This window comes from Bos indicus, chromosome 14, assembly GCF_029378745.1.
Source record: "Bos indicus isolate NIAB-ARS_2022 breed Sahiwal x Tharparkar chromosome 14, NIAB-ARS_B.indTharparkar_mat_pri_1.0, whole genome shotgun sequence".
NCBI lineage: Eukaryota > Metazoa > Chordata > Mammalia > Artiodactyla > Bovidae > Bos > Bos indicus.
In genome coordinates this window covers 33,103,697-33,129,751 of record NC_091773.1, presented here as the reverse complement: position 1 = coordinate 33,129,751, position 26,055 = coordinate 33,103,697, and positions in this window count along the sequence as shown.

Here is a 26,055-nt window from a genome sequence, read left to right as displayed (position 1 = left end):
ATTACAGTTGGTAAGAAAAAATTTCTTTAATAAGTGAATAGATGCAAATATGATATGAATTCTTTTTAAAATCAAAGGCAAGTATTGTACAAGAAAGAGTTTGGATTCAAAGACTTGGGAATGATGTTGGTGTCCTGTTTGTTACCAGAAGGGAAGTGGTTGTTGATGAGTCAGCTATTTATACCCATTAGAGCAGTATCTCTACTGTACAAATTAAATGTGTTTGTAATATCTATCTTTGAAGCAATTACAAATGACTTCAGCATTTCATGAGTATCTACTTTCAGAAGATAAAATATCAGAAGCATTTTTATATAGCAGAATATTTTGGAATTAAGCAATTGTATGTAAACCTCAGATTTCAATAAAAATAAAGATCTCAACTTTGAAATATCCCTCTTTTCCCCTTTGAGACAGAAGCAACTATAGAAGTACTTTACCTGTTTGCCCATCAGCTAAGTAATTTCTTAACATGGGTCTATTTCAAAAATTCTTCTATGAGTTAAAAGATTAGCTCAAAGTTTCTTTGGATAGTGTCCAGTTACTTGAAATATAATAACCAGTTTTTAGTACAACTTTGAAATAGTTCTTTTATGAAAACTTATAGGTGCAAGCATACATGTCTTTTAGCTTGTTTCTTGGGTTTTGGGTCTTATTTCTTGGATCTTAAAAACATAACTGTCATTAAAGAACTACTTTAAAAATCCTTGTGATTAAAATAATAGTGATTTTTTTTTTGTAGTTTAGTGGTCATCTATATTTCAAGTATATATTTTCAAGCTCTTAAATAATGAGATGGCTGGATTGAAGCAAATGAAGTCAGATTTTACCCTTTTTCTCACAAAACTATTTTGTTTACTAATTTTCTTCTTAAGTAATGGATAATATGTTCCATTATCAGTTTTCTGACATTCAACAAGCATCTGTCAGGTTGTTACTCAGTTCCAGATAGTGTGATCATTGTCCAAAACACAGAGCATATTGATTTCAAATGAGCACTTTTTGAGCATAAGATACATAGAGGCTACCAAAACGATGATCTTCCCTGGTGGCTCAGACGGTAAAGTGTTTGCCTACAATGCGGGAGACCTGGGTTCGATCCCTGGGATGGGAAGATCCTCTGGAGAAGGAAATGGCAAACCACTCCAGAACTCTTGCTTGGAAAACCCCATGGACAGAGGAGCCTGGTAGGCTATAGTCCATGAGATCCCAAAGAGTCCCACACGACTTGAGCAACTTCACTTTCACTTTCAACAAAGCTATTAAATCTTCCAAATCTGATTTCTGAGTTCCTTACAGAACATGTCACTTACATATTTTCCATTTGGGGAAAATAAAATGTAGATTAAGTTCATAAAATTGATCCAGTAGGCACAAGCACCATGTGACTATTAACTTTTTTTTGCAGATCTGTGCTTCTTTAATTTCTGAACTTTGCTCATTACAGTCTGACACAGATTTGAAGGGCCAAACTTAGCCCTGATTAGGATAGTGCCCCTTAGTCTGGGTTCAAGGCATTTGTAACTCGGGGAACAGGAAGTCCATAGAGAGGATTAAGAAAGTTCACGAACTTGAATATAAGCAACAATTGTTGTTGTTCAGTCACTCAGTTGTTTCCAACTCTTTGCAACCCCATGGACTGTAGCATGCCAGGATTCCCTGTCCTTCACCATCTCCTAGAGCTTGCTCAAATTTATCTTCATTGAGTCAGTGATGCCATCCAGCCATCTCATTTTCTGTTGTGCCCTTCTTCCCCTGCCTTCAATCTTTCCCAGCATCAGGGTCTTTTCTAATGCATTGGCTCTTTGCATTAGGTGGCTAAAGTATTGGAGCTTCAGTCGGCAACAAACTACCATACTATTTACAAAGGTTTGTTATTATTGTCTTTGTTGTTATTAACACAGTGTTGCAGATCTTTTGAAATATACATAAGAATTATTTGACTTATCTTCTTATTTAACATGTTAATAAAAAGCCCATAGATTACCATATCACAAATTTTCTAATGTTTTGATAGACTTGTGCTCAGTCGTTCAGTCGTATCTGACTCTTTGCAGTCCCATGGACTGTAGCCTGCCAGGCTCCTCTATCATTGGGATTTCCCAGGCAACAATATTCGAGTGGGTTGCCATTCCCTTTTCCAGTGGATCTTCCCCACTCAGGGATTGAAACTGTGTCTCTTGAGTCTCCTGCATTGCCAGGCAGATTCTTTACCACTAGCATCACCTTTGAAGCCCAATGCTTTGATAACTACATTTCAATGCATTTTTTTTTTTCTTTAGTCCTAGGTATTTTATTTTGGGCATTTAGCAACTTATTCTGGCAGACGGTTTTCACCATCCTGCCAAAGGGGTCCATGGCATAAAAGGTAGAAAACCTCCTGAGTTAGAGGATCATTTAAAAGAAAAACATGGGGGACAGACTCATGAGGATTTCCTTTTGCTATTGATGGCCCGTTCCATTTAACAAATATTTAATGAACAAAGCACAACTCATCATTGTGAGAATATTATTCCCAAAGACTGCTATGACCGCTGTCCATGATAAGACATTTAGAGAATATGAACAAATTACTGATTGATTGTGCTAGCCACACTAGGGTACATCCAGGGTGTGTGTCAAGATCCAAGATCACATACCAATTCAGAGGAACTTATACACTGCTAAAAATCTTCATAGAAAACAGAGGCCCCAAGATCCTATTATATTGATAGCAAGTTGGTCCTGCTCTGTGATTGTCTCAGGAGTTCCAGTCCTTTCTATGGTTCCCAAAGCTCTAGCTTGCCATAGTCTGTCTTTTGCCCTGGGTACTTTTGGTGTTCCATTCTCTTTAAAAAACTATTCCCAGGGCTTCCCTGGTGGTCCAGTGTTTAAGACTCTGTACTTCCAATGCAGTCGGTATGAGTTCGATCCCTGCTTGGGGAAGTTCCACATGAAGTACAACCAAAGAAAGAAAGAAAGAAAAAAAAACCTCTCTTCCCCCAAAATAACAACAGGCAAAACAAGAACTGTACTGGAGTGTATGAAATATCACAAGAGGTACTTGGTCACTGTAATTCCATTTCTGAAGGTAGATTCACCATAACCTCAAATTATAAAATTTAAGGTCTTTAAATAAATATTAAGTGACATTCTTTGTTTCAGAGTACTCACTGAATAAGTGTTCTAATGGTAATTCAGGAAGACAAAGATTTTATACTTAGTTATAGAAACATTATATACATACTGAGTATAAATGTACAATATATAATTATAAATATACTTCCTCCATATGAAGAAATGAACTTCATTTGCTTATGAACCATGGACAAATTTGCTGTTTCATATTTAGTGTTTACCATGTCAACTACTATCCCTGGTGGCTCAACAGTAAAGCATCTGCCTGCAAGCAGGAGACCAGGTTTTGATCCCTGGGTTGGAAAGATCCCCTGAAGAAGTGAATGGCTAGCCACTCCAGTATTCTTGCCTGGAGAATTCCATGGACAGAATAGCCTGGTGAGCTACAGTCCATGAGGTCGCAAAGCACTTTCACTTCATGTCAACCACGATGCAAAGCAGAGATAAATGAACTCACTGAGTCTGTATAACAATCCTATGGGAACTGAGGTAGCATCACACCTGTTATACAGAAATAGGAACTATGAATCAGAGACAGAGAGTAACTCACCTAAGGTCACACTTCAATGACATGACAGAGATTCCAACTCAGGATGTGTATTAGTCTTACATTGCCATGTAACCAATCACCACAAGCTTACAGGTTTAAATAAGATCCTTTTACCAGATCCTGTAAGTCAGAGGTCTGGGCATGGTGTAGTCAAGTTCTCTGCTCAGGACCTCACAGAGTGAGATCAGGGTGTTGGCTGGACTGTATTCTATCCTGTAACTCTGGGGAAGGACATGCTTCCAAGATCACTGGCTGTTGGCAGAATCCATTTCATTGTGATTGGAGGACTGAAGTACCTATTGTGTTGCTAGCTGTCAGCCTGGTACCACCATCAGCTTCTAGGGGCCACTCTCAGATCTTTGCCATGTGCTACCTCCGACCTCAGCAACAGAGAAATCCACCTAAAAGGTCAACAAGCGACATCTGAGAGGTCTGCAAGTGCCACTGGGGTTTCTGAAGGAAAAAATGCTTCTCACATTTCAAAATCCAGGTTTTCTGAGATGAAACCAAGACATAACACGATGACAAGAATATTGAAGAAAACGCAAGTGTGAAAGTCCTGAAAATTTCAAATTCCACAAGTATCAGGAGTCAAAATTATTTACAAATGACACAAACACTTCTGTCATATGCAACAACCATTCATTATTTCCTTTTCCAAGAGATCAGACTCATGCTACATCTGTGGGCACAAAGTATTCTATATTTCACTTTCTTTAATAGGATAAACAATCAGTTTTGACAGCACTTTTTATAACTAGCCAGGGGAACATTTATGACTTAGAGGTAAATATACCAAAGGTTTGGGGAGACACGTTTTTGTCATAAAGCGAGAGGGTGAATTAAATACCTTTTAGTTGCCCCCAAACTTCTAGTAGAGTCAGATTAATTGAATTCCTAGCCTAGAAAGATCTAAATAATTACAGCCTTCACTCAGCTCTCAGAACACTTCAACAGACTCATAGCACTCACGAGACACCTATGAAGGTCCTTACATTTACATGTATGGTTTTAAATATATTTTAGATTATACTATGTTCCTTGCATATTATTCCAGAGACATAATGATCTCATTAATAGCAAGAACTATATTTTAGAATTCTTTTGTAATCTGCATCAGCATCTAACTCAATGTTAAAAATACACTCAGAGCTCATTAAACCATTGACTGATTGATTAAAAGTTACAAACTCCCAGGTTAGAAAAGCAACCATCCTGCTTACTTTGTGAGCCAGGACTCCCAGACCCTCTGAGCTTACATTGGAGTTCCTGTTCTCTAGTAAGGGCTGCCTATCAAAGCTTCCAAATTCACATAGGAACCCCATTATTCCCAGCAAGGTTTTCCATTGCCTAATTAATTCAACCCTACTCTTTCAAGATCTCCCAGTGAGTAGCACTATTGAATCAGAATGACTTAAGAGGCTGGTTCTCACAGCAAGGAGTTTTATGAACTGAGTGCAAACTAGAAGCAGTGATAAAATATTACCTGTCCCTATTGCTCTATTTGTACTAAAGCTGTTATTTTGAAATTGGCTATTCCTGTCTAAATACCATTCACATAGAACTAGGTTTTAAATCAGACAGATTTTCCAAGAAGCCAGACATGTTAGAAGGAAGAAGGGCAGTGAAATGATGAAGCAGAAACTGGTACTAAAATATTCACTGTGCTCCCCACACACTAAGGTTTAAAGGCTGAGTTTGTTCAAAATGTTCAGTTCTTATGGAGCTTGGTATAAATTGAATTCCTGGGAGGCCAGTTGATGTTTTCTCATGTAATAAAGATGCAAACAAGACTTCTTTTAGCTCATGGTCTATGTCTGGACCATCTCCAGATTCCCAGAGTCTGATTCTCCTTGGCCAATGGTGAGTGTTGTATACTTATCAATCCAGTTCTCTGGAGAAGTTTCAAAAGACTTCCCCTCTGAGACGATATTAATATCTTGCTTCTCTTAGCCTCCCCTTTATGACATGTTGGCCATATATCTTGTCTCCAACATAAAGATAATAAGTACTTTGAAAATCACCTGTCTTTCCCAGTGGCTTTATTATGTCTCTCATTGTTAACATCAAAAATAGTAAGCCCAGGACTACAATTATTTACAAATCTGGAACAGCCTGAAGTCCTTGAGGAGTAGGCGATCAGGCTCTTATGTAGAAAGTAAATCAGTGAACAAAGGTAGAATAAATAACCTCGACTTGCGTAGGTGTGAGAACAAGATCTGTGAAATATAGTTACACATAAAGACACTTGACAGATAAAGAAAGACCTCCGTCTTACATCTGGAAGTTGAGTCGCATTTTCCAAAGCTCAAAACCAAATCCACTTCAATCTTACTTCCTGTTAAATGCAGTCTTTCATTTGAAACCCCACTCAATCACTGAATTTTCTGCTTATGATTTTTTTCCCCTCTTGCCCCACCTCTAGGTCATTTCTAAAACTAACTCTATTAAAGTATAATTTACACGCAATAAATGACATCCATTTAAAATGAATAATCCAAAGAGCTTTGACAGATCCATACATCACAACCAAAATACAAAGTGTTTAAATCCACCCTCAGAAGCTTTCCCATGTCCCTTTGTGATCCATTCCTTTGGCTGACTCTGGCCCTGGGCAACCACTGATTGGCTTTTTATCATTTCAGATTGCATTTTCAGTATTTCATATTAATGGAATCATTCAATATGTAATTTTTGTTCTTGACTTTCTTCATGTAAAGGTTTTAGATTCGTCTAATGTTTTGCATGGGCTTCCCAAGTGGCACTAGTGGTAAAGAACCCGCCTGCCAATGCAGGAGACATAAGAGGTGCAGGTTCAATCCCTGGGTTGGGAAGACCCCCTGGAGGAGGGCATGACAACCCACTCCAGTACTCTTGCTTGGAGAATCCTATGGACAGAGGAGCCTGGTGGGCGACAGTCCATGGGATTGAACAGAGTCGGACACGACTGAAGCAACTTAGCTGCACGCATGCAATGTTTCGCATATGTCCACACTTTGCTCTTTTTTATGGCTAAGTAGCAGTTTGTTGTATGAATATACCACATTTTGTTTATCCATTTACTTGTTGTTGCTGTTTTAATATTTATTTATTTGGCTGTGCTGAGTATTAGTTGCAGCACTTGGGATCTTCATTTCATTATGTCATACAGGATCTTTTCATTATGGGGCCTATCAAATCTAGGTCCCCTGCCTTGGGAGTGTGGCGTCTTAGCCAATGAACCAGGGAAGTCCCTCCATTCAGTTGCTGGTAGACTTTTGAGTTATTTTTAGTTTTTGGCTATTTGAAATCAAGATTTGTGTAGGCATTTATTTTTTCTGGTTAAATACATGGAAGTAGGATTGCTGGTTCATGGGACGGATGGATAGTTTTCTATTTGAAAATCTGCCAAAGAGATTTCCCAAAATTTTACATTCCCATCATCAATGCCTGAGTTTTCATGTGGTTATAAAGTACCCCCAGTGACAATGTGTAGTTCAGCATCTGTTCATGTTTTCATGTGGTTATTTGCCATTAGCACATCTTTTGAGAAGTATTGAAACCTTTTACTAATGTTTTCATTGGGTTGTTAGTCTTATGACTGAACTGTAAGAGTTCTCCATATATTTCAGCTGTCATTCTTTTATCAGAAATATGTATTGTTATCAATATTTTGTTTTATGATTCATGCTTTTTTATACTGTTTCTTGAGCATTCATGCTACCTATGCATTCTTGGCTCTCTCTAAGGCCACAAGGATTTTCTCGTGTGTGTGTCTATTTTTTCCTAAGTCTTGTTAGAAGTAAACTCCTTTCAAGAGTGGTCTAGTTTTGGTCATCGAATATCTCATTTATTCAACTCATGGATTCTGATATTTGTATCTGATAATTCTGGGAGAGTCTCAGAATTCCTAAGGGTAATAAATGGTCCATAGAGGAATGTTGAAAGAAAATTAGATTTCTGGTGTAAAGCTATTTATTTAATTATTCTTTTGGTGACTCTCAGTTCAGTTCAGTCACTTAGCCGTGTCTGACTCTTTGCGACCCCATGAATAGCAGCACGCCAAGCCTCCTTGTCCATCACCAACTCCAGGAGTTCACCCAAACTCATGTGCATCGAGTCAGTGATGCCATCCAGCCATCTCATCCTCTGTCGTCCCCTTCTCCTCCTGCCCCCAATCCCTCCCAGCATCAGAGTCTTTTCCAATGAGTCAACTCTTCACATGAGGTAGCCAAAGTATTGGAGTTTCAGCCTCAGCATCAGTCCTTCCAATGAACACCCAGGTCTGGTCTCCTTTAGGATGGACACTCTAGAAGCAGCTAAATTTCATCCATAGGATTTAAACCCAGAGGGGCCTTAGAAATCTTCTAGTCTGATCGCCACATTCTGCAATACAAGAAATTTATAAAATGTTAAGTAACTTTTCCATGATCACCCAATTAGTCCTTTGTCTTTTTCCTACACAGTTTATCTTGTTTATTATCAGTGAATTATCAGTTTATTCAGTGTACTATTATTTATCAGTTTATTATCGGTGAATGATAATCTGATCTTTCACATGCAGTTCTAAACTAACAGTCATTTCAACTAGTCTTGATAAAAATCACTGAGAATATGCCTTAGTTTTAAATTTTAGTTTATACTATACCTCATAAAGCCTATCTGAAACTTCCTAATTGAATCAAGAATTTGCCTCCCACCCCCAACCTCAGGTGGCATCTTTCTAAATAATAGAATGTCAGAAAAATCTCCACTTACCTAAATATTTGCTACATACCTGCTGTATTAGTTCTCTGTTAGTGTTAGCATTGGTTGCTGAGTGGTGTCTGACTCTTTGCTACCCATGGGCTACAGCCTGCCAGGCTCCTCTGTCCATGGGATTCTCCAGGCAAAAATACTGGAGTGGGTTGCCATTCCCTAGTTATCTACTGCTGTATAGCAAATTACCCTGAAGCTTAGTGGCAACTTATTTATTATCCCACAGTTTCTTAAGATAGGAATCCAGGCTTAGCTGAGTCTTCCGCTAGAGGAGCCTTCACCAGGCTGCAGTCAAGGTCCTGGATGGGTCTGTACTCAAGGCTTGACTGGGGAAGGATCAGCCTTCAAGTTCACTCTCATGAAATGTTGATTGGATTCAGTTCCTTGTAGGATGTTGGACTGAGGGGTTTAGTTCCTCACTGACCATTGGCCAGTGGCAACCCTCATTCTTTGCCAACTGGTCCCTTCCACCAGGGCAAGCACACAAGCTGAGCCTGAGAGAAAATGCCACAGTCTCTTATAAGCTCACTTGCAAGTGAGAGCCCTTCACTTTTGCTGCATTCTATTTATTAGAAGGAAATCTCTAGGTCCAGTCCACACTCAAGGGGAAAAAATTACATGATGATAAGAATGTCAGCGCCATGTTAGAAGGCTGCTTACCACATCCGCATATGACAATGCCTATACTTCCAACATCAAAGCCTCCTAATGTTTAAGAATTAGAATTTCAAAATTGACATTCTCCAAAATGATTCCATTATGGGAATGATAACATCTTACTGTATTATTACATGTCAGACCTTTAATATGGATTTATTTGTTGGGGAACTAGATCCTATAATACAGGGTAATATAAAAGCGAATAAAAAGTAAAAAGTCCAAATTATGTATTCTTAACCTGTGGAAAAAATTCAAATAGTCAAGCAGCTCCATGGAGGCTTATAAGGTGGGAAAGAACAGAGAAGGGCAAAACAGAGTGGCAACAAAGCTCTTATATGGGAGTCTCTGTCTAGAAGCAACTTTAGCCTCAAGAGATAGAAAATCCTTGTACTGAAAACAAAAAACAAATGCATTGAATTTGTCACATTAGCTCAATCTGTAGGGTGATCACATCTTAGCTTAAATTGGCTGATGCTACTTCTCAGCTGTCCTCCACCCACGCCTCCAAAAAGTGAAGTCGCTCAGTCGTGTCCGACTCTTTGCAACCCCTTGGACTGTAGCCTACCAGGCTCCTCGGTCCATGGGATTTAACAGGCATGAATACTGGAGTGGGGTGCCATTTCCTTCTCCAAAGTTCCCACTCAAATGAGACTTTTCTAGACAGTTCTAACCGGGATTTATTCTAGTCTATGTAGTTCTCTTGATGAGAAAAAATACAAACCCCTTAAGAAAAAGAAGCCTCTGGACACATGACTGGGAGAGCAGAGGGCACATTTTAGAAGAAATAGTCACCCTTTCCTCTGGTAGATGAGTCCTCTGTGCCAGCTGGCACCAGGCTTGGACAGGAGAGCACAGAATCTAATTTCAACCAGACTCCTCTCCTCAACTGGGAGCCTTGGTGCAGCACACATGGTGTACAACTGGATTCAGCAGCCTGAATTACCAGAGTAAAAGCAGCATTTTTCTTTTTCTTCTCCATACAAAGTTGAATTTGGATTTAAAAGACCCGAGATTCACTTCTGTTACATACTTAGTTGATGACCGAGGGCAAATATCTCTTGATGTTTCAGTTTCCTGTTTTTGGAGGAGCTTCGAAAAGGAGGAGGAGATTTTACGTGACATAATGTGTGTTAATTAAATGGCATCATATCTGGACATTTTCTAAGCTGTAAGTCTTATATGGCAGAGACATTCTGATTGCCTTTTGGATAGACCAGTGGGATCTGGGCTTAGGCTCATGCTTTTTGTCTTCTCTCCAAAAGAGTTAGTTGGAGAAGTTGCAGTTTGGTAGGGTCATAGACTAAAGTGGCCAGTTAGGAGGTCTTCAAAGCTGTGTGTCCATGATTCTTGGCTGCAGTCCACAGGGATGCTCATTACCATAAATACACTGCTACAGGTAAGTATTCAGATGTCACGAGACAGTCCATTTCTTCCATAGATCAGAAAAGCTCATTTTTCTGAAAGAATTAATAAAGAAACAAAAGAACTGCAAATGTCTTTTGGAAGCATTGTGAAAATTATGGACATTTGATCTCTGTCTAAAAATCCATAAATTCTCAATGACAACTACAACAATAAAATGGCTTTTAAAATTTTCTTAAATCCCCTTGGAGAATTAGAGAGGGGCTTTGAGAGTCTTAAAGGTCTTAAAGGACAGACTCCCCTGGTCTCAGTTTTCCCACATAAAAAAGTCCACACCCTCAGTTATCTGAGTTATTTCCTCGTAAACATCTCCCCCCAATCTTATTGATAATGCTATGGTTAAGAAAGGGAAGGTGGGGAGGCAGGTTATGGCTTTAATGACAATGACATGAAAAGGAAACCAGACACAGAAGAAAAGACCATAAAGGAAAATGTTAATTTAGATATGAGATTAGATTAAATACCGAAGTATTGACAAACTTGGCCTTGTCTATGGGTCTCAAGAAATTTATATGCTGGATGGCAAAGAGAAAAGCAGGGCTGCCCAAGGGTTGAACTTTCTGTGAGGCAAGAACCTCAGCTGTGAGGAAGCAGCTGAGTTCAGGACGGGAGGGGTTCTGGGCTGCTCTTCCCTCCCTCCTAGTTCCCACACCCCCGGATGTGGAGGCTCCCCCAGGAGACCTTTCTCCTGAGAGTTTTTGTAAACAAGTCAGCCAACCACTATGGGAGCTGATCTCCCTTCCTACCCAAAAAGAGATGTGAGAAAAATCCATTTTCAACCTACTGCAGCACTGACAAGACTGGAACTTAAAAAATGTTCTCAGGGAAAACAAAACAAAAAGCCCACAACAGCTTGTCACACTGACCTCATCATGGAACAAGTATGAGAGGCAGTGGGTGTGTTTCCAAAGCTTGAATGAAGTACAGACTCATTTTCAGGGACAATATTTCCCTCCCATCCCTCAGTGCACTAGGACATTTTGTCCTACTGTTGTAGGAAAGAAAGTAGGGCCAGAGGGGACGGTCATGTCCCAGGTCTCAGGTGAGTCCCTAGGATGGGCCATCAAGTGTGGGTTCTTGGCTTTGAGCTGGAAAGAATTGAAGAGCGAGTCATAATGAAATGAAAGGTTTTCACTCAAGAGATATATACTCCACAGACAGAGTGTGGGCCAATTTGGAAGGTAGAGGTGTCAGGGTGCGGGGCTGTCAGTTTTTATAGGGGTAGATAATTCATAGGCTAATTAATGAGTGGGACTCATTGAGCATCACTGACTCAATGGATATGAGTTTGAATAAGCTCCAGGAGTTGGTGATGGACAGGGAAGCCTGGCATGCTGCAGCCATGGGGTCGCAAAGAGTTGGACACAATGGAACTGAACTGAATGAGTGGGAGGATTATTCCAACTATTTTGGGGAAAGGGTAGGGATTTCCAGGAATTGGGGCACCACTCACTCTTTGGCCTTTTATGGTTGACCTGGGAACTGTCATGGCACCTGTGTCATTTAGCACATGCTGCTTGTTACGAGTGTATACTGAGATTTGAGGTCTATTGGAAGTCAACTCTCTGCCATCTTGGACCTAGTTGGTTCTAATCAATTTATGTTATGTCCTCCATGGCTATCATTCTTTTAAAGGTTGTGCCCTGCCCCCTTTCTGTCTCACTACTATCAAAGCGCCCCACCCAGTTACAGAAAGTTTGACTGAAGAAAAGGTATATTCCACAAAAATGACTTTCTATTGTGAATTATTATTGTAGCTTGTATTTATAACTTAATATGTTTTTGTATTTTCAGAATATGTCTGTGGACTCCCAGGCTTGAGAATAAACATTAAAATAGATAAAGGATAGTTTAGTTATGCCTAGTGTTGAATATCAGCACAGACAATTAAATGCATGATATATATTAAGTTGCTTAGTTATTGACCCTAGTGGGATTAACACAGAGCCTGGCACATAGTAAGTGCTAAATATTTTTCTCAACCTATATTCACAAACGATTTCATATTCTATTTCACACCATAATCTAGGTAAGAAGTTGTTGAGGTGGCCTAAATTTATAAGATGTTTATCCCTTTGTTTCTTCTTCTTCTTTTTTTTCTGGATAAAAAATGAGGTTTCAGGTAAACATACTAAGTTTTCTGTCTTAAGACAGGGTGTTATCACTTTCACGTCTCGAAAGATCCTCATCTCTTTCATTTACTTCTAGGCACTGTGAAAGGTCAGCTTACTGGGTGGTGCTAGTGGTAAAAGCAGGTTAGATGTAAGAGACTCGGGTTCAGTCCCTGGGTGGGGAAGATCCCCTGAAGGAGGGCATGGCAGCCCATTCCAGTGTTCTTGCCTGAAGAATCCCATGGACAGAGGAGCCTGGCAAACTGCAGTCTATAAGGTCGAAAGAGTCGACACGACTGAAGCGACTTAGCATGCACGTGCACATGTGGAAGGTAGAAACCACACAGATGGCACTCCTCCCAAACTCACAGAAATGTTGAATAACACAGAATAAGAAAAAATAATGTTAACCATATAGGCAAGTTCAAAAGAAGGAAAGAAAAAATTCTCTTCAATGCAAAAGTGAGGAGTGAAGGCAAAACTAAGGCTATAGCTACGGATCTGAATAAAGGTTTTGAGGAGTGAGGTTTTGGGACCTAAGCTGAGTCAGGAGAGATGGTCTGGGGGTTGTAGGAGAGGGGACAGGATAAATCACAGAGGGCCATGAATAAACCTGGCAGGCTTGAAGGAATGCACCTTCCATGAAACTGGAACTAGAAAATTCTACCTACTGTCTAAGGAATTTGATATCTTTAGAGATTTCTGAGAGACACAGAGGGATATTAAAAACCCTAGTCAATAACATATGCCAGAGTGAGGTGTGAATTTGTACCATACTGTGGTTTGGGAAACTCACATGGAGGAAGTAACATAATAACTGGTGTGGATCTTAGGACGCAGGCAGAATGCAAAAAATATGTAGAAATACTTCAAGAACTCAGAATTCATGGCAGTTCCATGTAAGTAAATTCCACCAAAGATATGCTTGCATCTAAAATAAATGATTATCCATAGAAGGAAATGTACTAGATCATAAAAAGACAATCAATTCAGTCAGTTCAGTCGCTCAGTCGTGTCCGACTTTATGCGACCCCATGGACTGCAGCACGCCAGGCCTCCCTATCCATCACCACTCCCGGAGTTTACCCAAACTCATGTCCATCGAGTCAGTGATGACATCCAACCATCTCATCCTCTGTCGTCCCCTTCTCCTCCTGCCCTCAATCTTTCCCAGCATCAGGGTCTTTTCCAATGAGTCAGCTCTTCACATCAGGTGGCCAAAGTATTGGAGTTTCAGCTTCAACATCAGTCCTTCCAATGAATATTCAGGATTGATTTCCTTTAGGATGGACAGGTTGGATCTCCTTGCAGTCCAAGGGACTCTCAAGAGTCTTCTCTAGCACCACAGTTCAAAAGCATCAATTCTTTGGTCCTCAGCTTTCTTTATAGTCCAACTCTCACATCAATACATGACCACTGGAAAAACCATACCCTTGACTAGATAGACCTTTGTTGGCAAAGTAATGTCTCTGCTTTTGAATATGCTATCTAGGTCGGTCATAACTTTCCTTTCAAGGAGTAAGCGTCTTTTAATTTCATGGCTACAGTCACCATCTGCAGTGATTTTGGAGCCAAAAAAAAAAAAAAAGACAATATATGCCCCAAAGTTGGGAAAAATAATGGAGCAGTTGACACATTATGGGCTTCCCCAGTGATGCTAGTGGTAAAGAACCCAATGCAGGAGACATAAGAGATACGAGTTCGATCTCTGGTTGGGAAGATACCCTGGAGGAAGGCATGGCACGTTATAACTGCAAAAGGAACTTTTGACAAAATGTCAGCACTTGAGGCTTCTAAGAAGCCAAGACAAAGGAGTACTATTCTTTTACAGGGTGTATGTGTGTGTGCTTGTGAGATTCTGATACAGTCTAGAGTGATTTAGGAAGGAGATACCCATTATGGCCCGGAGTCTGTGATTTATCAAGACTGAGAGACCAGTCTTGGAAAGAGAATGGATGCAGGGAACTTTGCATATGGGTGGGGCTGCAAAAGATATCTTTGCTGTTGTTTCAAAAGGAATTAGAAAAAAATCCATCAGCCCAGTACAGCAGCCAGGGAACATTGCTATTTACCTGGAACTACAGGTGACAAAAGACAAAGGGACCAGCATGAAACTGGGCTTCCCTCACAGCTCAGTTGGTAAAGAATCCACCTGCAATGCAGGAGACCCAGGTTCAATTCCTGGGTTGGGAAGATCCCCTGGAGAATGGAAAGGCTACCCAGTCCAGTATTCTGGCCTGGAGAATTCCATGGACTGTATAGTCCATGGGATTGCAAAGAGTCAGACACAACGGAGTGACTTTTACCTCACTTCACTGAAACTGAAAGCCAGCCTGTTCCATATGGGATAGAGGGGCTCATATATATTTAGCCTGTGTGGGGAGCTAGTACCCTAAGGCCAAACACTCAGACGAGTTAAGCCCAGAGGTACTGGCAGAATTCAAAGCAGAACTATCTTCTGAGAATACAAACACGAACGGAGCACATGAAAAGCCCCTGAAGAAGTTCACAACCTTAAAACCACAACCACGGGAGAAAACAAGACATAAATCAGCATATGGAGCAAAGAAGAATTAGCAACCCAAAATCTGGTGCTGCGAACAATCTGATTTATATTGTAAGTATGTTTATAAGTGCAACAGAGTGCAAGGAAGAAGGGAAAGAGGTGATGATTAGTGTCATGTGTTCTCAAATACTTGCAAGTTGGAGAAGAGTTGGAGACCATTTTGGACTAATGGAGATTTTAAGGAAAGCCACTTAAAGGACAGAAATAGAATGAACAATTTCCAAGCTCATGAAGGGGTGGAGTGGAGAGCAATAAAAGTAAACTAAATTAACTAAATAGAGCAAAGGAAAAGAGGATAAAGAGAAGCAAAGGAAAAGGGTGGAAATAAGATGCGCGCACACACACACACATACACACCAAAACTGGTGAAAAGAAATTCAAATATATTAGTAATTATAATTTCTTAAAATAAAATATTCCATTGTATGTATTTTTGTAACTTGCTTTACCAATCTCATAACCCATAGACTTTTTGAATAACTCCAACATTTTTTGACACAGTTAATATCCTTGTTTATGTACATGTGTATATTATTATGCATATGTGTGTGTTAAGTCACTTTAGTCATGTCCAGCTCTTTGCGACCTGATGGACTGTAGCCCTCCAGGCTCCTCTGTCCATGGAGATTCTTGGGGATTCTCCACCAAGAATGCTGGAGTGGGTTGCCATGTCCTCCTCCAAGGGATCTTCCAGACCCAGGGATCGAACTCAAGTCTCCTGCATCTCCTGCATTGACAGGTGGGTTCTTTACCACTAGCACCACCTGGGAAGCCCGTGTATAACTATATATACACACTATTAGGAAATCTGTTAAATCAATAGGATATGATAGAAATGGAATTGTAGGATCAAAATATTGGCGCATTTTTTTATTTTGTTAGTTACTATCAAGCCAATTTAACTTGCAACAGAAAAATAATAGAGTGTCTGTTTCTTGGCCATAGTCGTTCATCATTTTTGTTTGTTTTGTTCTTTAATCTTTGCCAATATGATGAAAGACAATGGTTTATTACTATTGCTTAAATTTGTATTTCTCTTAATTTGACTTTTAGAGTCATTTGTATTTTTTGTTTCTCCATTTGCTTCCCTATCATCACTTTTAAACCCCACAGCCAGAGCTGGATATCAAAATCTATCATTCCTTCCACTGGGTTAAGCCTCCTCCCCTCAAACAAGTGATTTCCAAAGCCCCTGCAAGGCACTGGCGGGCACCCTTACCCACTCCCAGCCTCAGCTCTGGCTGCTCCTTCTCTCTCTCTCTGCCCTTCTGTCCCACTGGCCCCTTCTCATCTAGTGCTATAAATTATATAATATTCATGATATCATGTCATTTACTACACACAGTAATTTGCTATTTACTATATAGTAAATTTTTTCAACTCATCTCCCATTACCTTCTCTTGTTCTTTACCATTTTTCTTGATTCAGTTGTTAGATTCTAAAATATGGATTTGTATGGGCGTCCTTTGGTGGTCCAGTGCTTAGTACTTGGCACTTTCAGTGCCAAGGGTGGGTGTTCAATCCCTGATCAGGGAACTAAGATCCTATAAGCTGTGTAGCATGGCCAAAAATATAGAGAAATAAATAAGATGTGGATTTATGGAGCATTTTTATAAAATGAAAAGTGATTTTTATTATATGTGTAGCAGATTTTTTTCTGAACTGATTGCACATGTTATTATTTTTTATGTTAAGACCAAATTTATTGATCTTGTGCCTTCGGTTTTTTTAAGTTGTGTGTTTAGAGGTTTTCCCACTCTGTGTGTGTATATGTATGTAAGACAAAGAATATTGCTTGTTGTTGGTTTTACAAGGATTAAATTATTAATATTTGCTGCTGCAGTCGCTAACGAGATATTGAAAAGACACTTTAATTACCTGATTTATCAGCTTTTAAAACAAAGGACTGACGCTTGGCTCTGGAGCGAGGAATTAATTTTATTTATGCTATTTCCCCAACTCTCTACAAACGTATTTAATTTTGCCTATGTTGTATGTGTACTTTTTTTGGTGTTAGGAGCAATCTTTCAGAGACAGCCCAATGTAGAACCATCTCTATATCGCATTGTCAAAACTGGAAATCCAACAAGAATTTATGTCTCAACCAAAACAAATATACTTTAAAAGGGAGATTTTCCCACAGTCAATAAAGAGTTAATCAAGGGTTTTCAGAAGGAATTTAGACAGAATAAAAGCCTGTACAATAGAGAAAAGAATAAGTTGAGTGGTCTAAGTAGTATAAAATGACTCAGTTCTTACAGAGTACTTTCAAGACATCAATTTAAATTGTCTTCTTGAAGAAGTGTTAGTATATAATGTTGCGAGAAAATGTTGTGAGACAAAGATATTTGTGAAGTGAAATAAGAATGGTATGTTTTAGCTTCATCTGCCTAGTGCCTTATATAAACACAGTTTGTTTGCTCACTAGGAAGAATTAGTTGAATACACAGTCACTGGACAGCTTGACATCCTGTCAAGAGGTGGAGTCTGCACTATTTGTCTGACTATGCAAACTTTTCATTTTGAGTTAAGTGAAAGAGGCAGTTTCTAATGGGTTTGTCTTTTGCATGAGAACCTCTTCACATCTCATGTGACCCCAGGAGAAAATGCCATTGGGTTTTCTTGGATTAGAATTAGGACCACCAGAATTGGATGTGAGTTTTATTTGCTGGGTCAGGGAGAGCCTAAATGTCTATGGGGTGACAGTTGCTCTCTCAGAAGGAGTTTAGTTTCAGTTGCTTGCCTACATGCTCACTCGTGTCTGACTCTTTGGGACCCTATGGACTGATGTAGTCTGCCAGGCTCTTCTGTCCATGGGATTCTCGAGGCAAGAATACTGAAGTGGGTTGCCATTTCCTCCTCTGGGGATCTTCCCGACCCAGGGATTGAACCCACGTCTCTGCATCTCTTGCAATGGCAGGCGGATTCTTTACTACTTCACCATCTGGAAAGCCTCAGTTGTTTAGGAAGTCTCATATGGGCAGTCCCTGGGATGGACTTTTATATACACTTAAGCACTCGAGCCTGCCTGATGGCACCCCCTGGAGTGCATAACATTTATAGACAAGGGTTATCTTCTACTGTCTGAGTGTGCCGATCACAAGTGCATCTTAACATTGCTTAACTTAACACTGCTCATTCACTCATGCATGTATAACCATAAATAAAGATTCCCACTGACTTGATTGTGAAGTAGACCTGCCATATCCCATTGGATCTCTAACACTGCTTAAACAGTATTTTCAATGTTCTGGAATACAGACTCAATATGTTAAAACCAGAGAGACAGACATTGCTGCCACAAATGGCCCAGCAATTCACAAGCTTCAGCTACCATGCTTAAAATGTCATCAATATTAATCACATTTACCAAATTGTGCTCAGTTGCTCAGTCATGTCCAAATCCTTGTGACTCCAATAGACTGTAGCTCTCTGGGCTCCTCTGTCCCTGCATTTTACAGGTAAGAATACTGGAGTAGGTTGCCATTTCCAATTCCAGGAAGTTTCCCAATCCAGGGATCAAACTCACATCTCTTGCATCTCCTTCTTTAGCAGGCAGATTATTCACCGTTGTGCCACCTGGGAAGCCTTTACCAAATTACCATCCTAAGAAAGCCAGACTCCTTCCTACATGTTCTAACTGAACGTAGTGCTTCCAGCTCAGAGATGATTTTCAATCAATATCTCCATTGTGTTAACATTCCTGCAGCTTGGCTCTCAGCCAAGGCTATGCCCAAGACATGAGCCCTATGTTCCTGGAGTGAATTCAGGCTTTCTTATAGGGTGCAGGTATTTAATCACTTCATGTCCACACAATATCACTGTGAGCCCTGGGAAGCATAACCACATTTCTGTTTTTATTTTGTCACTCACTCCCCTGACTGGTTTGTTTTCAGTGGTTTAACTCAGTCTTTAGCCTAGAGGTTGTTTCCTTTACATGTGTTGTACAAAAGTATGCAGGAATTTTGCCAAGAGGCAGTATAACGAATGTTGGAAATGGGATGGGTTTTAAGGTCAGATGGACCTGCATTTGAAATCTGGCTCTGTGACTCACTTATTAAGCAACCTAGGGAAGTTTACTTAACTTTTCAAAATCTTATTTTTGCATCTGTATGGGTGCATGCTATCCTCCCAATTTAAAAAAATTGAAAATTAGAAATAAAGCCATATATGTAGTAGATATTAAAAAATAAATAGCTTTTCTGTTTATGGGTATGTATGCATTGAAAGCAAAAGATTCACAGAAAAATTATGACATTAACAATACTATTAAGGGGGAAAAAAAGGAAAGAAAACATAGTTGTTACCATAAGAGAATAAGATACTCCTGCAATTTTTAGTTCTAATATTTAAGTTAATATATTTCATATGAAAAAGTATTTCACAAATTTTGAATTACAGATGACTCAATCCAACAAAGACTTCAATCCACAGGGTTTCACTGGTGGCTCAGCTGGTAAAGAATCTGCCTGCAATGCAGGAGATCCCAGTTCAAGCCCTGGGTCAGGAAGATCCCCTGGAGAAGGGAATGGCATCCCACTCTAGTATTCTTGCCTGGAGAATTCCACAGACAAAGGAGCCTGGCAGGCTAGAGTCCATGGAGCTGCAAAATGTCAGACACAAGACAGTGACCATCAAGTGTGAGGATTATGCAGAGTGCCATGGGAAATTTAAGATGCATTGAAAAACCTTTGTTTTCAATGGTCATATAACCCAACATTGTGAGAGGGCAGAATAAGGACATTATAACATTGACATCATAAGCAAGACATCCTGAAAATTACCTGAGAAGAACTGAGAATGCTATGTCATTTTAAAGAAAGAACTCATATCTGGTTGGGGGGTGGGGGGAAAATTAGGGAGAACTTCAGAAAGGAGGAAATCTTTGAATTGAATCTAGCAAGATGGGTAGGAACTCCCCTGTGGGGATGGAGAAAAGGCATTCTAGAAGAACAAAATAAAAATAAAAGTAGCTGCCAGTGGTTTACATTTTTCTAAGTGCCAGACATTCTAATAAATACACTATGTCATTTAATCTCTGAAGTGGTCCTATGAAGTAAGCATTATATCCTTTAATAAAATAGATCCAAGGCACAGAGAGGTTAAGTCATTGGAGCAAGGTGAAATAGCTAGTAAATAAGTTCAGTCTTTCTGGTTGAATCAAGATCTACCTGATTCTAAAGTCACAATAGTAAACATTCTTCAATGTTTCCTGTAGTATGTCTGTAAAAATTAGGTAGCAATTCATTTTCCAGCTAAGGCTGGAGCTGTGTGGGAAGGTCAAATGGACAAGAGCTTTATTGAAAAAACAAGACTTATTTTTAAAAAGCAGAGGGGTTTTGGAAATGTAGCAAAACAATTAAAATTTTGCCTTGAATATTAATTTGACTGTGGTATTTAGAATAGGGCCAGAGACAAATGAAAGTTAAATAATTATTTTGGAAGTCATTGCAGTAGTCTAAGCAAGGCATAATAAAATCTGAACTAGCTTGGAAATAAGAAACATTGTCTAAGAATTATCAGATTATCTAAGAACTTTTTTCAATATAGAGAGTTTCCCAGGTGGTTCTAGTCATAAAGAACCCACCTGCAAATGCTGGAGAGGCAGGAGACAAGGGTTCAATCCATGGGTCGAAAAGATCCCCTGGAAGAGGGAATGGCAACCCTCTCCCATATTCTTGCCTGGAGAATCCCATGGTCAGAGAAGCCTGGCAGGATATGGTCCATAGTGTTGTGAGGCGACACGACTGAAGCAACTTAGCACAGCCATAGCACATTCGATATAGAAACTGAGTATTATTTCACAAAATAAGGATAAAGTCAAAGATTGCTGTTGTAAAATAAAGAATGCGACTGGCATTTATCCCTGGCTCCTGAAGTGAGACTGAATCTTTGGAATTTCCCAAGTGATAGTATCTTGCTATTCAGGAGTCTATGGGATCACATCTGAATTTATGCTAAGAGATGAGGTGACTCAGGATTTGGGCTGATTACCAGAAAGAACAGTCACATGAATAGGAAATTGAGATAAGAGATTGAGTTCAATCATATGGCCAATGATTTAATCAATCATGCTTGTAGAGTGAAATCCCAATAAAAATCCTGGATGCCGAAGCTCTGGGGCTTTCTGACTAGTGAAGCCATTGTGGGAATATGACAAGTATTAATTCATAGGAAGAGAGGGCACAGAAGGTATGCATTCGGAAACCTTCTAGACCTTGCCCAATGTGCCTCTTCAATAGGCTAGCTCTGGTTTGTATCATGCATAATAAAGCTGTAATCATATACTTCCCTGAGGTCTCTGAGCCATTCTAGCAAATTATTAAAACTGGGTGGGTGACGCTAAGAACCCCTGAATTGTATCCAGTTGGACAGAACTGTGGGTGACCTGGAGACCCTAAAGTGGGGCTGGTGTTTGAAGTGAGGATAGTCCTGTTGGGGACCATGTCTGTGGAGTCTGACACAGGTTAAACCAGGTGGTCAATATCAGAAAGGCACTTCAGGATACCAGGCAGAGGAGGTGTCTGCAGCCATGAAATTAAAAGATGATTGCTTCTTGGAAGAAAAGCTATGACCAACCTAGGCAGCATATTAAAAAGCAGAGACATTACTTTGTCAACGAAGGTCCGTCTAGTCAAAACTATGGCTTTTCCAGTAGTCATGTATGGATGTGAGAATTGGACTATAAAGAAAGCTGAGTGCTGAAGAATTGATGCTTTTGAACTGTGGTGTTGGAGAAGACTCTTGAGAGTCTCTTGGACTGCAAGACGATCCAACCAGTCCATCCTAAAGGAAATAAGTCCTGAATATTCATTGGAAGGACTGATACTGAAGCTGAAACTCCAATATTTTGGCCACCTAATGCAAGAACCAACTCATTGGAAAGACCCTGACGCTGGGAAAGATTGAAGGTGGGAGAAGAAGGGGACGACAGAGGAAGAGATGGTTGAATGTTATCACCAACTTGATGGACATGAGTTTGAGTAATCTCTGGGAGTTGGTGATGGACAGGGAGGCCTGGCGTGCTGCAGTCCATGGGATCGCAAAGAGTAGACACGGCTCAGTGACTGAGCTGAACTGAAGCTATGGTTTATTATTAGTAGTAGTTTTCTAGAGTTGCCATGACAAAATGCCACAGACTGTGTGGCTTAAACAAAGGAAACTTTTTTTTTTTAGAAATTAATTTTTTCACAGTTTTAAAGATGAGAGGTGCTAGATCAAGCTGTCAGCAGGTGTCTTAGTCCATTCAGGCTGCTTTCTTGTAACTACACCATTCTGGAGGCTGGAAATCTAAGATCAGGGTGCAGGCACAGTTGGGTTCTGGTGAGTCCTTTTGATGTCAGACTGTTGACTTCGTCTGTCCTCACATGGTGCAAGGGGCAGCAAGTTCATTGGGGTGTCTTTTTTAAGGGCACCAATCCCATTCATGAAGGTTCTGTTTTCATGACATAATTACCTCCCAAATGCCCCATCTCCTAATATCACCATCATCAGGATTAGGATTTCACATAGGAATTTGGAGGGGGCATATTCAGATATTAACATAGAACTGGATTCTTCTGAGAGCTTTTTCTTCGAATTCCAGGTCACTGCCTTCTTTCTGTGTCCTCACATGGCCTTTTTTCTTTACTGTACACTCTGGTGTTTCTTTCTCTTCCTATCAGGACCAGTCCTGTTGGATTAGACCCCTATGCTCATAACCTTATTTTAACCTAATCACCCTTTTAAAGACCTTGTCTCTCAATGTGGTTATATTCTCAGGTTATGGGAGCTGAGAAATCAACACGTGAGATTGGATGGAGAGTTCAATGGACAGTGGAGCCTGGCGGGCTATAGTCCACGAGGTTGCAAAGAGTCAGACACAACTGAGCATGCAAGCAATTCAGTCTATTAACTTTTTTGAGAACTTGCTAAGTATAACCCATCAGTTGAAAATATGAGGTTGGAAGCAATTGACAAGGGAGTAAGTATAAAAGGGAACAGAGATAAGAGCTAATAATAAAATACTTGGAGCCCTCATGTAGCAAAATTACAGAGCCAACAATCAGAAATCTAAGAATACATGAGGAATAAGAATGACAATAAAATCCTTAACTATCCAAATCCCACAAATAGTTCCTGTTGGTTACTCACTTAATAAAAACATATCACTGTGATTATTGCAACAATTACCTATGTGTTGAGAGAAGAAGCTAATCTGGAAGGGAACTTCCAAAAAAGTGAATGAAGATGAAGAAAAGGAATGATGGGTATGGGCAGAAGAAGAACAAAGAACGAACATCCATGAGAATATCTACTTCATGAGGCCTTTTACTGAAAAGTGACCTCTGGTCCATGCTTAAAGGATCATTTGATTGTCTATCTGAATATCTCTGCTATCCTGCTGCTTGTTGCTGCTGCTAAGTCGCTTCAGTCATGTCTGACTCTGTGCGACCCCATAGACGGTAGCCCACCAGGCTCCCCCATCCCTGGGATTCTCCAGGCAAGAACACTGGAGTGGGTTGCCATTTCCTTCTCCAATGCATGAAAGTGAAAAGTGAAGGTGAAGTCGCTCAGTTGTGTCCGACTCTTAGCGACCCCTTAGACTGCAGCCTACCCGGCTCCACCATCCATGGGGATTTTCCAGGCAAGAGTACTAGAGTGGGTTGCCATTTCCTTCTCCATCTGCTATCCTAGATATCTGAAAAAAAAAAAAAAAGCAACTTCTTCCTCACCCTCTTCCAAGGCTGAGGAAAATCTCTCACTGATTTTGCTTGAACTCATCAGTTTTGGGGAGAGAGGAAGAGATAGAAATAGAACTTTAATAGGCTTATTATTTATGCATATGAATAGAAGGACTACTAACTTTTTTCCATTATTATAAACACTTAGCAATCTATCTAGGAAGGAGGGTCCTTTCACCTCCTTCGAATTCCAGGTCACTGCCTTCTTTCTAATACCTGCTCACCAGGTATTAGAAGGCACAGAGGAATGAATAGTATCTATTGAAAATAGGCTTTACTAATGTACATGATTTAATAAACTCCAAAGCTATAGATTTTCCCAAAGAGAACTGTAATAGCAGTGAGTACACGAACAGTTTCAATGTTCTATATTACTTACAAACGCCTTAACAACCGTGTTGTTTCTTGAGCATGATTTTTTCACAAGCAGAGCTCTTAGAGTCACTCGAACTGTTGCTAGTCAGCTTCACAGATACCATGAAGGTTAATTCAAGAACAGAAAATGACATCACAGTGCTTAGGCTGAAGTTCAGTATATATTTACTCCTTTTGTTTTAGTCAAAGGAAGTAACTAGTAAGAACACCATATAAGTAACACATAAAGTCAACAATATGTAATTCCTTTCCAACAAAAAAGGAATGAAACTTGTCTATGCTACTATATATCAAAAGATCCAAGCATTCTCTTGAAAATAAGGACAATGATTAACTAAGTTTTGAGTTAACTATTCAGTTATATTGGCTGAGTGTTTCCCTAGGATGTTAAGTATTCATTTTTATAAATAAGAATATTTTGTTGAGGTAATAATTGTGAACAGAGTCTGTATTTCTAAGTCAGCTGAAAGACTAGGCTTTTACTTTCTTCTTCAACAGATAATATAAGTGCCCATAACAATGTGCATAGAACCCTGTTCATAAAAAATAAATAATCAATTGTTAAGTCTAAGAAAGAAATTGAAAATTTTATTCAGGGCAATCTGAGGATTTTAAGCAGTTTTTCAGAAAGCTCAGAGGCGTTCCAAAGAGGTAGAGGGAGAGGCAAGTACATATGTGATTTTGGTGAAGGGTACATGCAAGCAGGCACACGTCTGGTAGAAGATTAGTACTACTCTCAAGGTATAGATATTAGCTAATGGTTTTAGGGCTTTTCTATGTATGGGAAAATGGGAGAAACCAGTCCATACAATTTTTTTCCCTGAAAATACCTAACCAGTTCTGCCAGTTTTCCCAGAGCACAGAAAGTCTAACCCTGATCTTCATCCTGAATCCCATCAGTGCTGTAGGTCAGCGACTGCCATGGTTAATGACTTGATTCTGGTAGAAATGGTGATGGGCAACATTATTTTTATAGTCCCCTCCCTTTTGGTCTCAATTTCTTCCAAGATTTGAGAGGCATTTGTGACCAGTTTGTTCTATGGTGCTAGAAATGCTCATTCCTAGGCCAGGGGAGGATTTCATCGACTGGCCACTCAATGTGCTTTTACTGGACTAAGCTTTATCAATAGTAGCCAAAAACTCTGGACTGCCTGCCTTATTAGTTTGTTTGTTGTTTAGTCGCTAAGTCGTGTCCGATCCTTGCAACCCCATGGACTTAAGTCTGCCAGGCTCCTCTGTCCATGAGATTTTCCAGGCAAGAATACTGGAGTGGGTTGTCATTTCCTTCTCGAGGGGCTCTTCCCCACCCACGGATCAAACCTGCATCTCCTGCATCCTGGAAATGGGTCCCTCTTGTTGCTTCTTCCCATATCTAGAGCTAAACTAATATGCAGTCATTGATCTTTACGACTACATACTTGGTCAATCTATCAAGTCACCTAGTCATCATTATTTTTATCAGAGCCCCAGTCACACATTTGGTAATACAAGTGTCAACACAAATGAATCAGGAGATCTAAGAAAGAAATGGAAAATTCTATTCAGGGAAATTTGAGGATTATAACCCAGGAAGAGCATCTCAGAAAACTCCAAGAAATGTTCCATTCTTTACAAGTCAAGGCAGAATTATATAAGCTTTTGGAGATAGAGGGTTGTACATTAAACTATGGATTATACAGTTTACACAATCCAGAGCTAAGCCTCATGTGGCCCCACATAAGATCAAGAAGGAATGTTATCTTTTAAGGAGTTGTCTTGTTGATGTGGAGAACGTTGTGTTTTATGGTTGAATA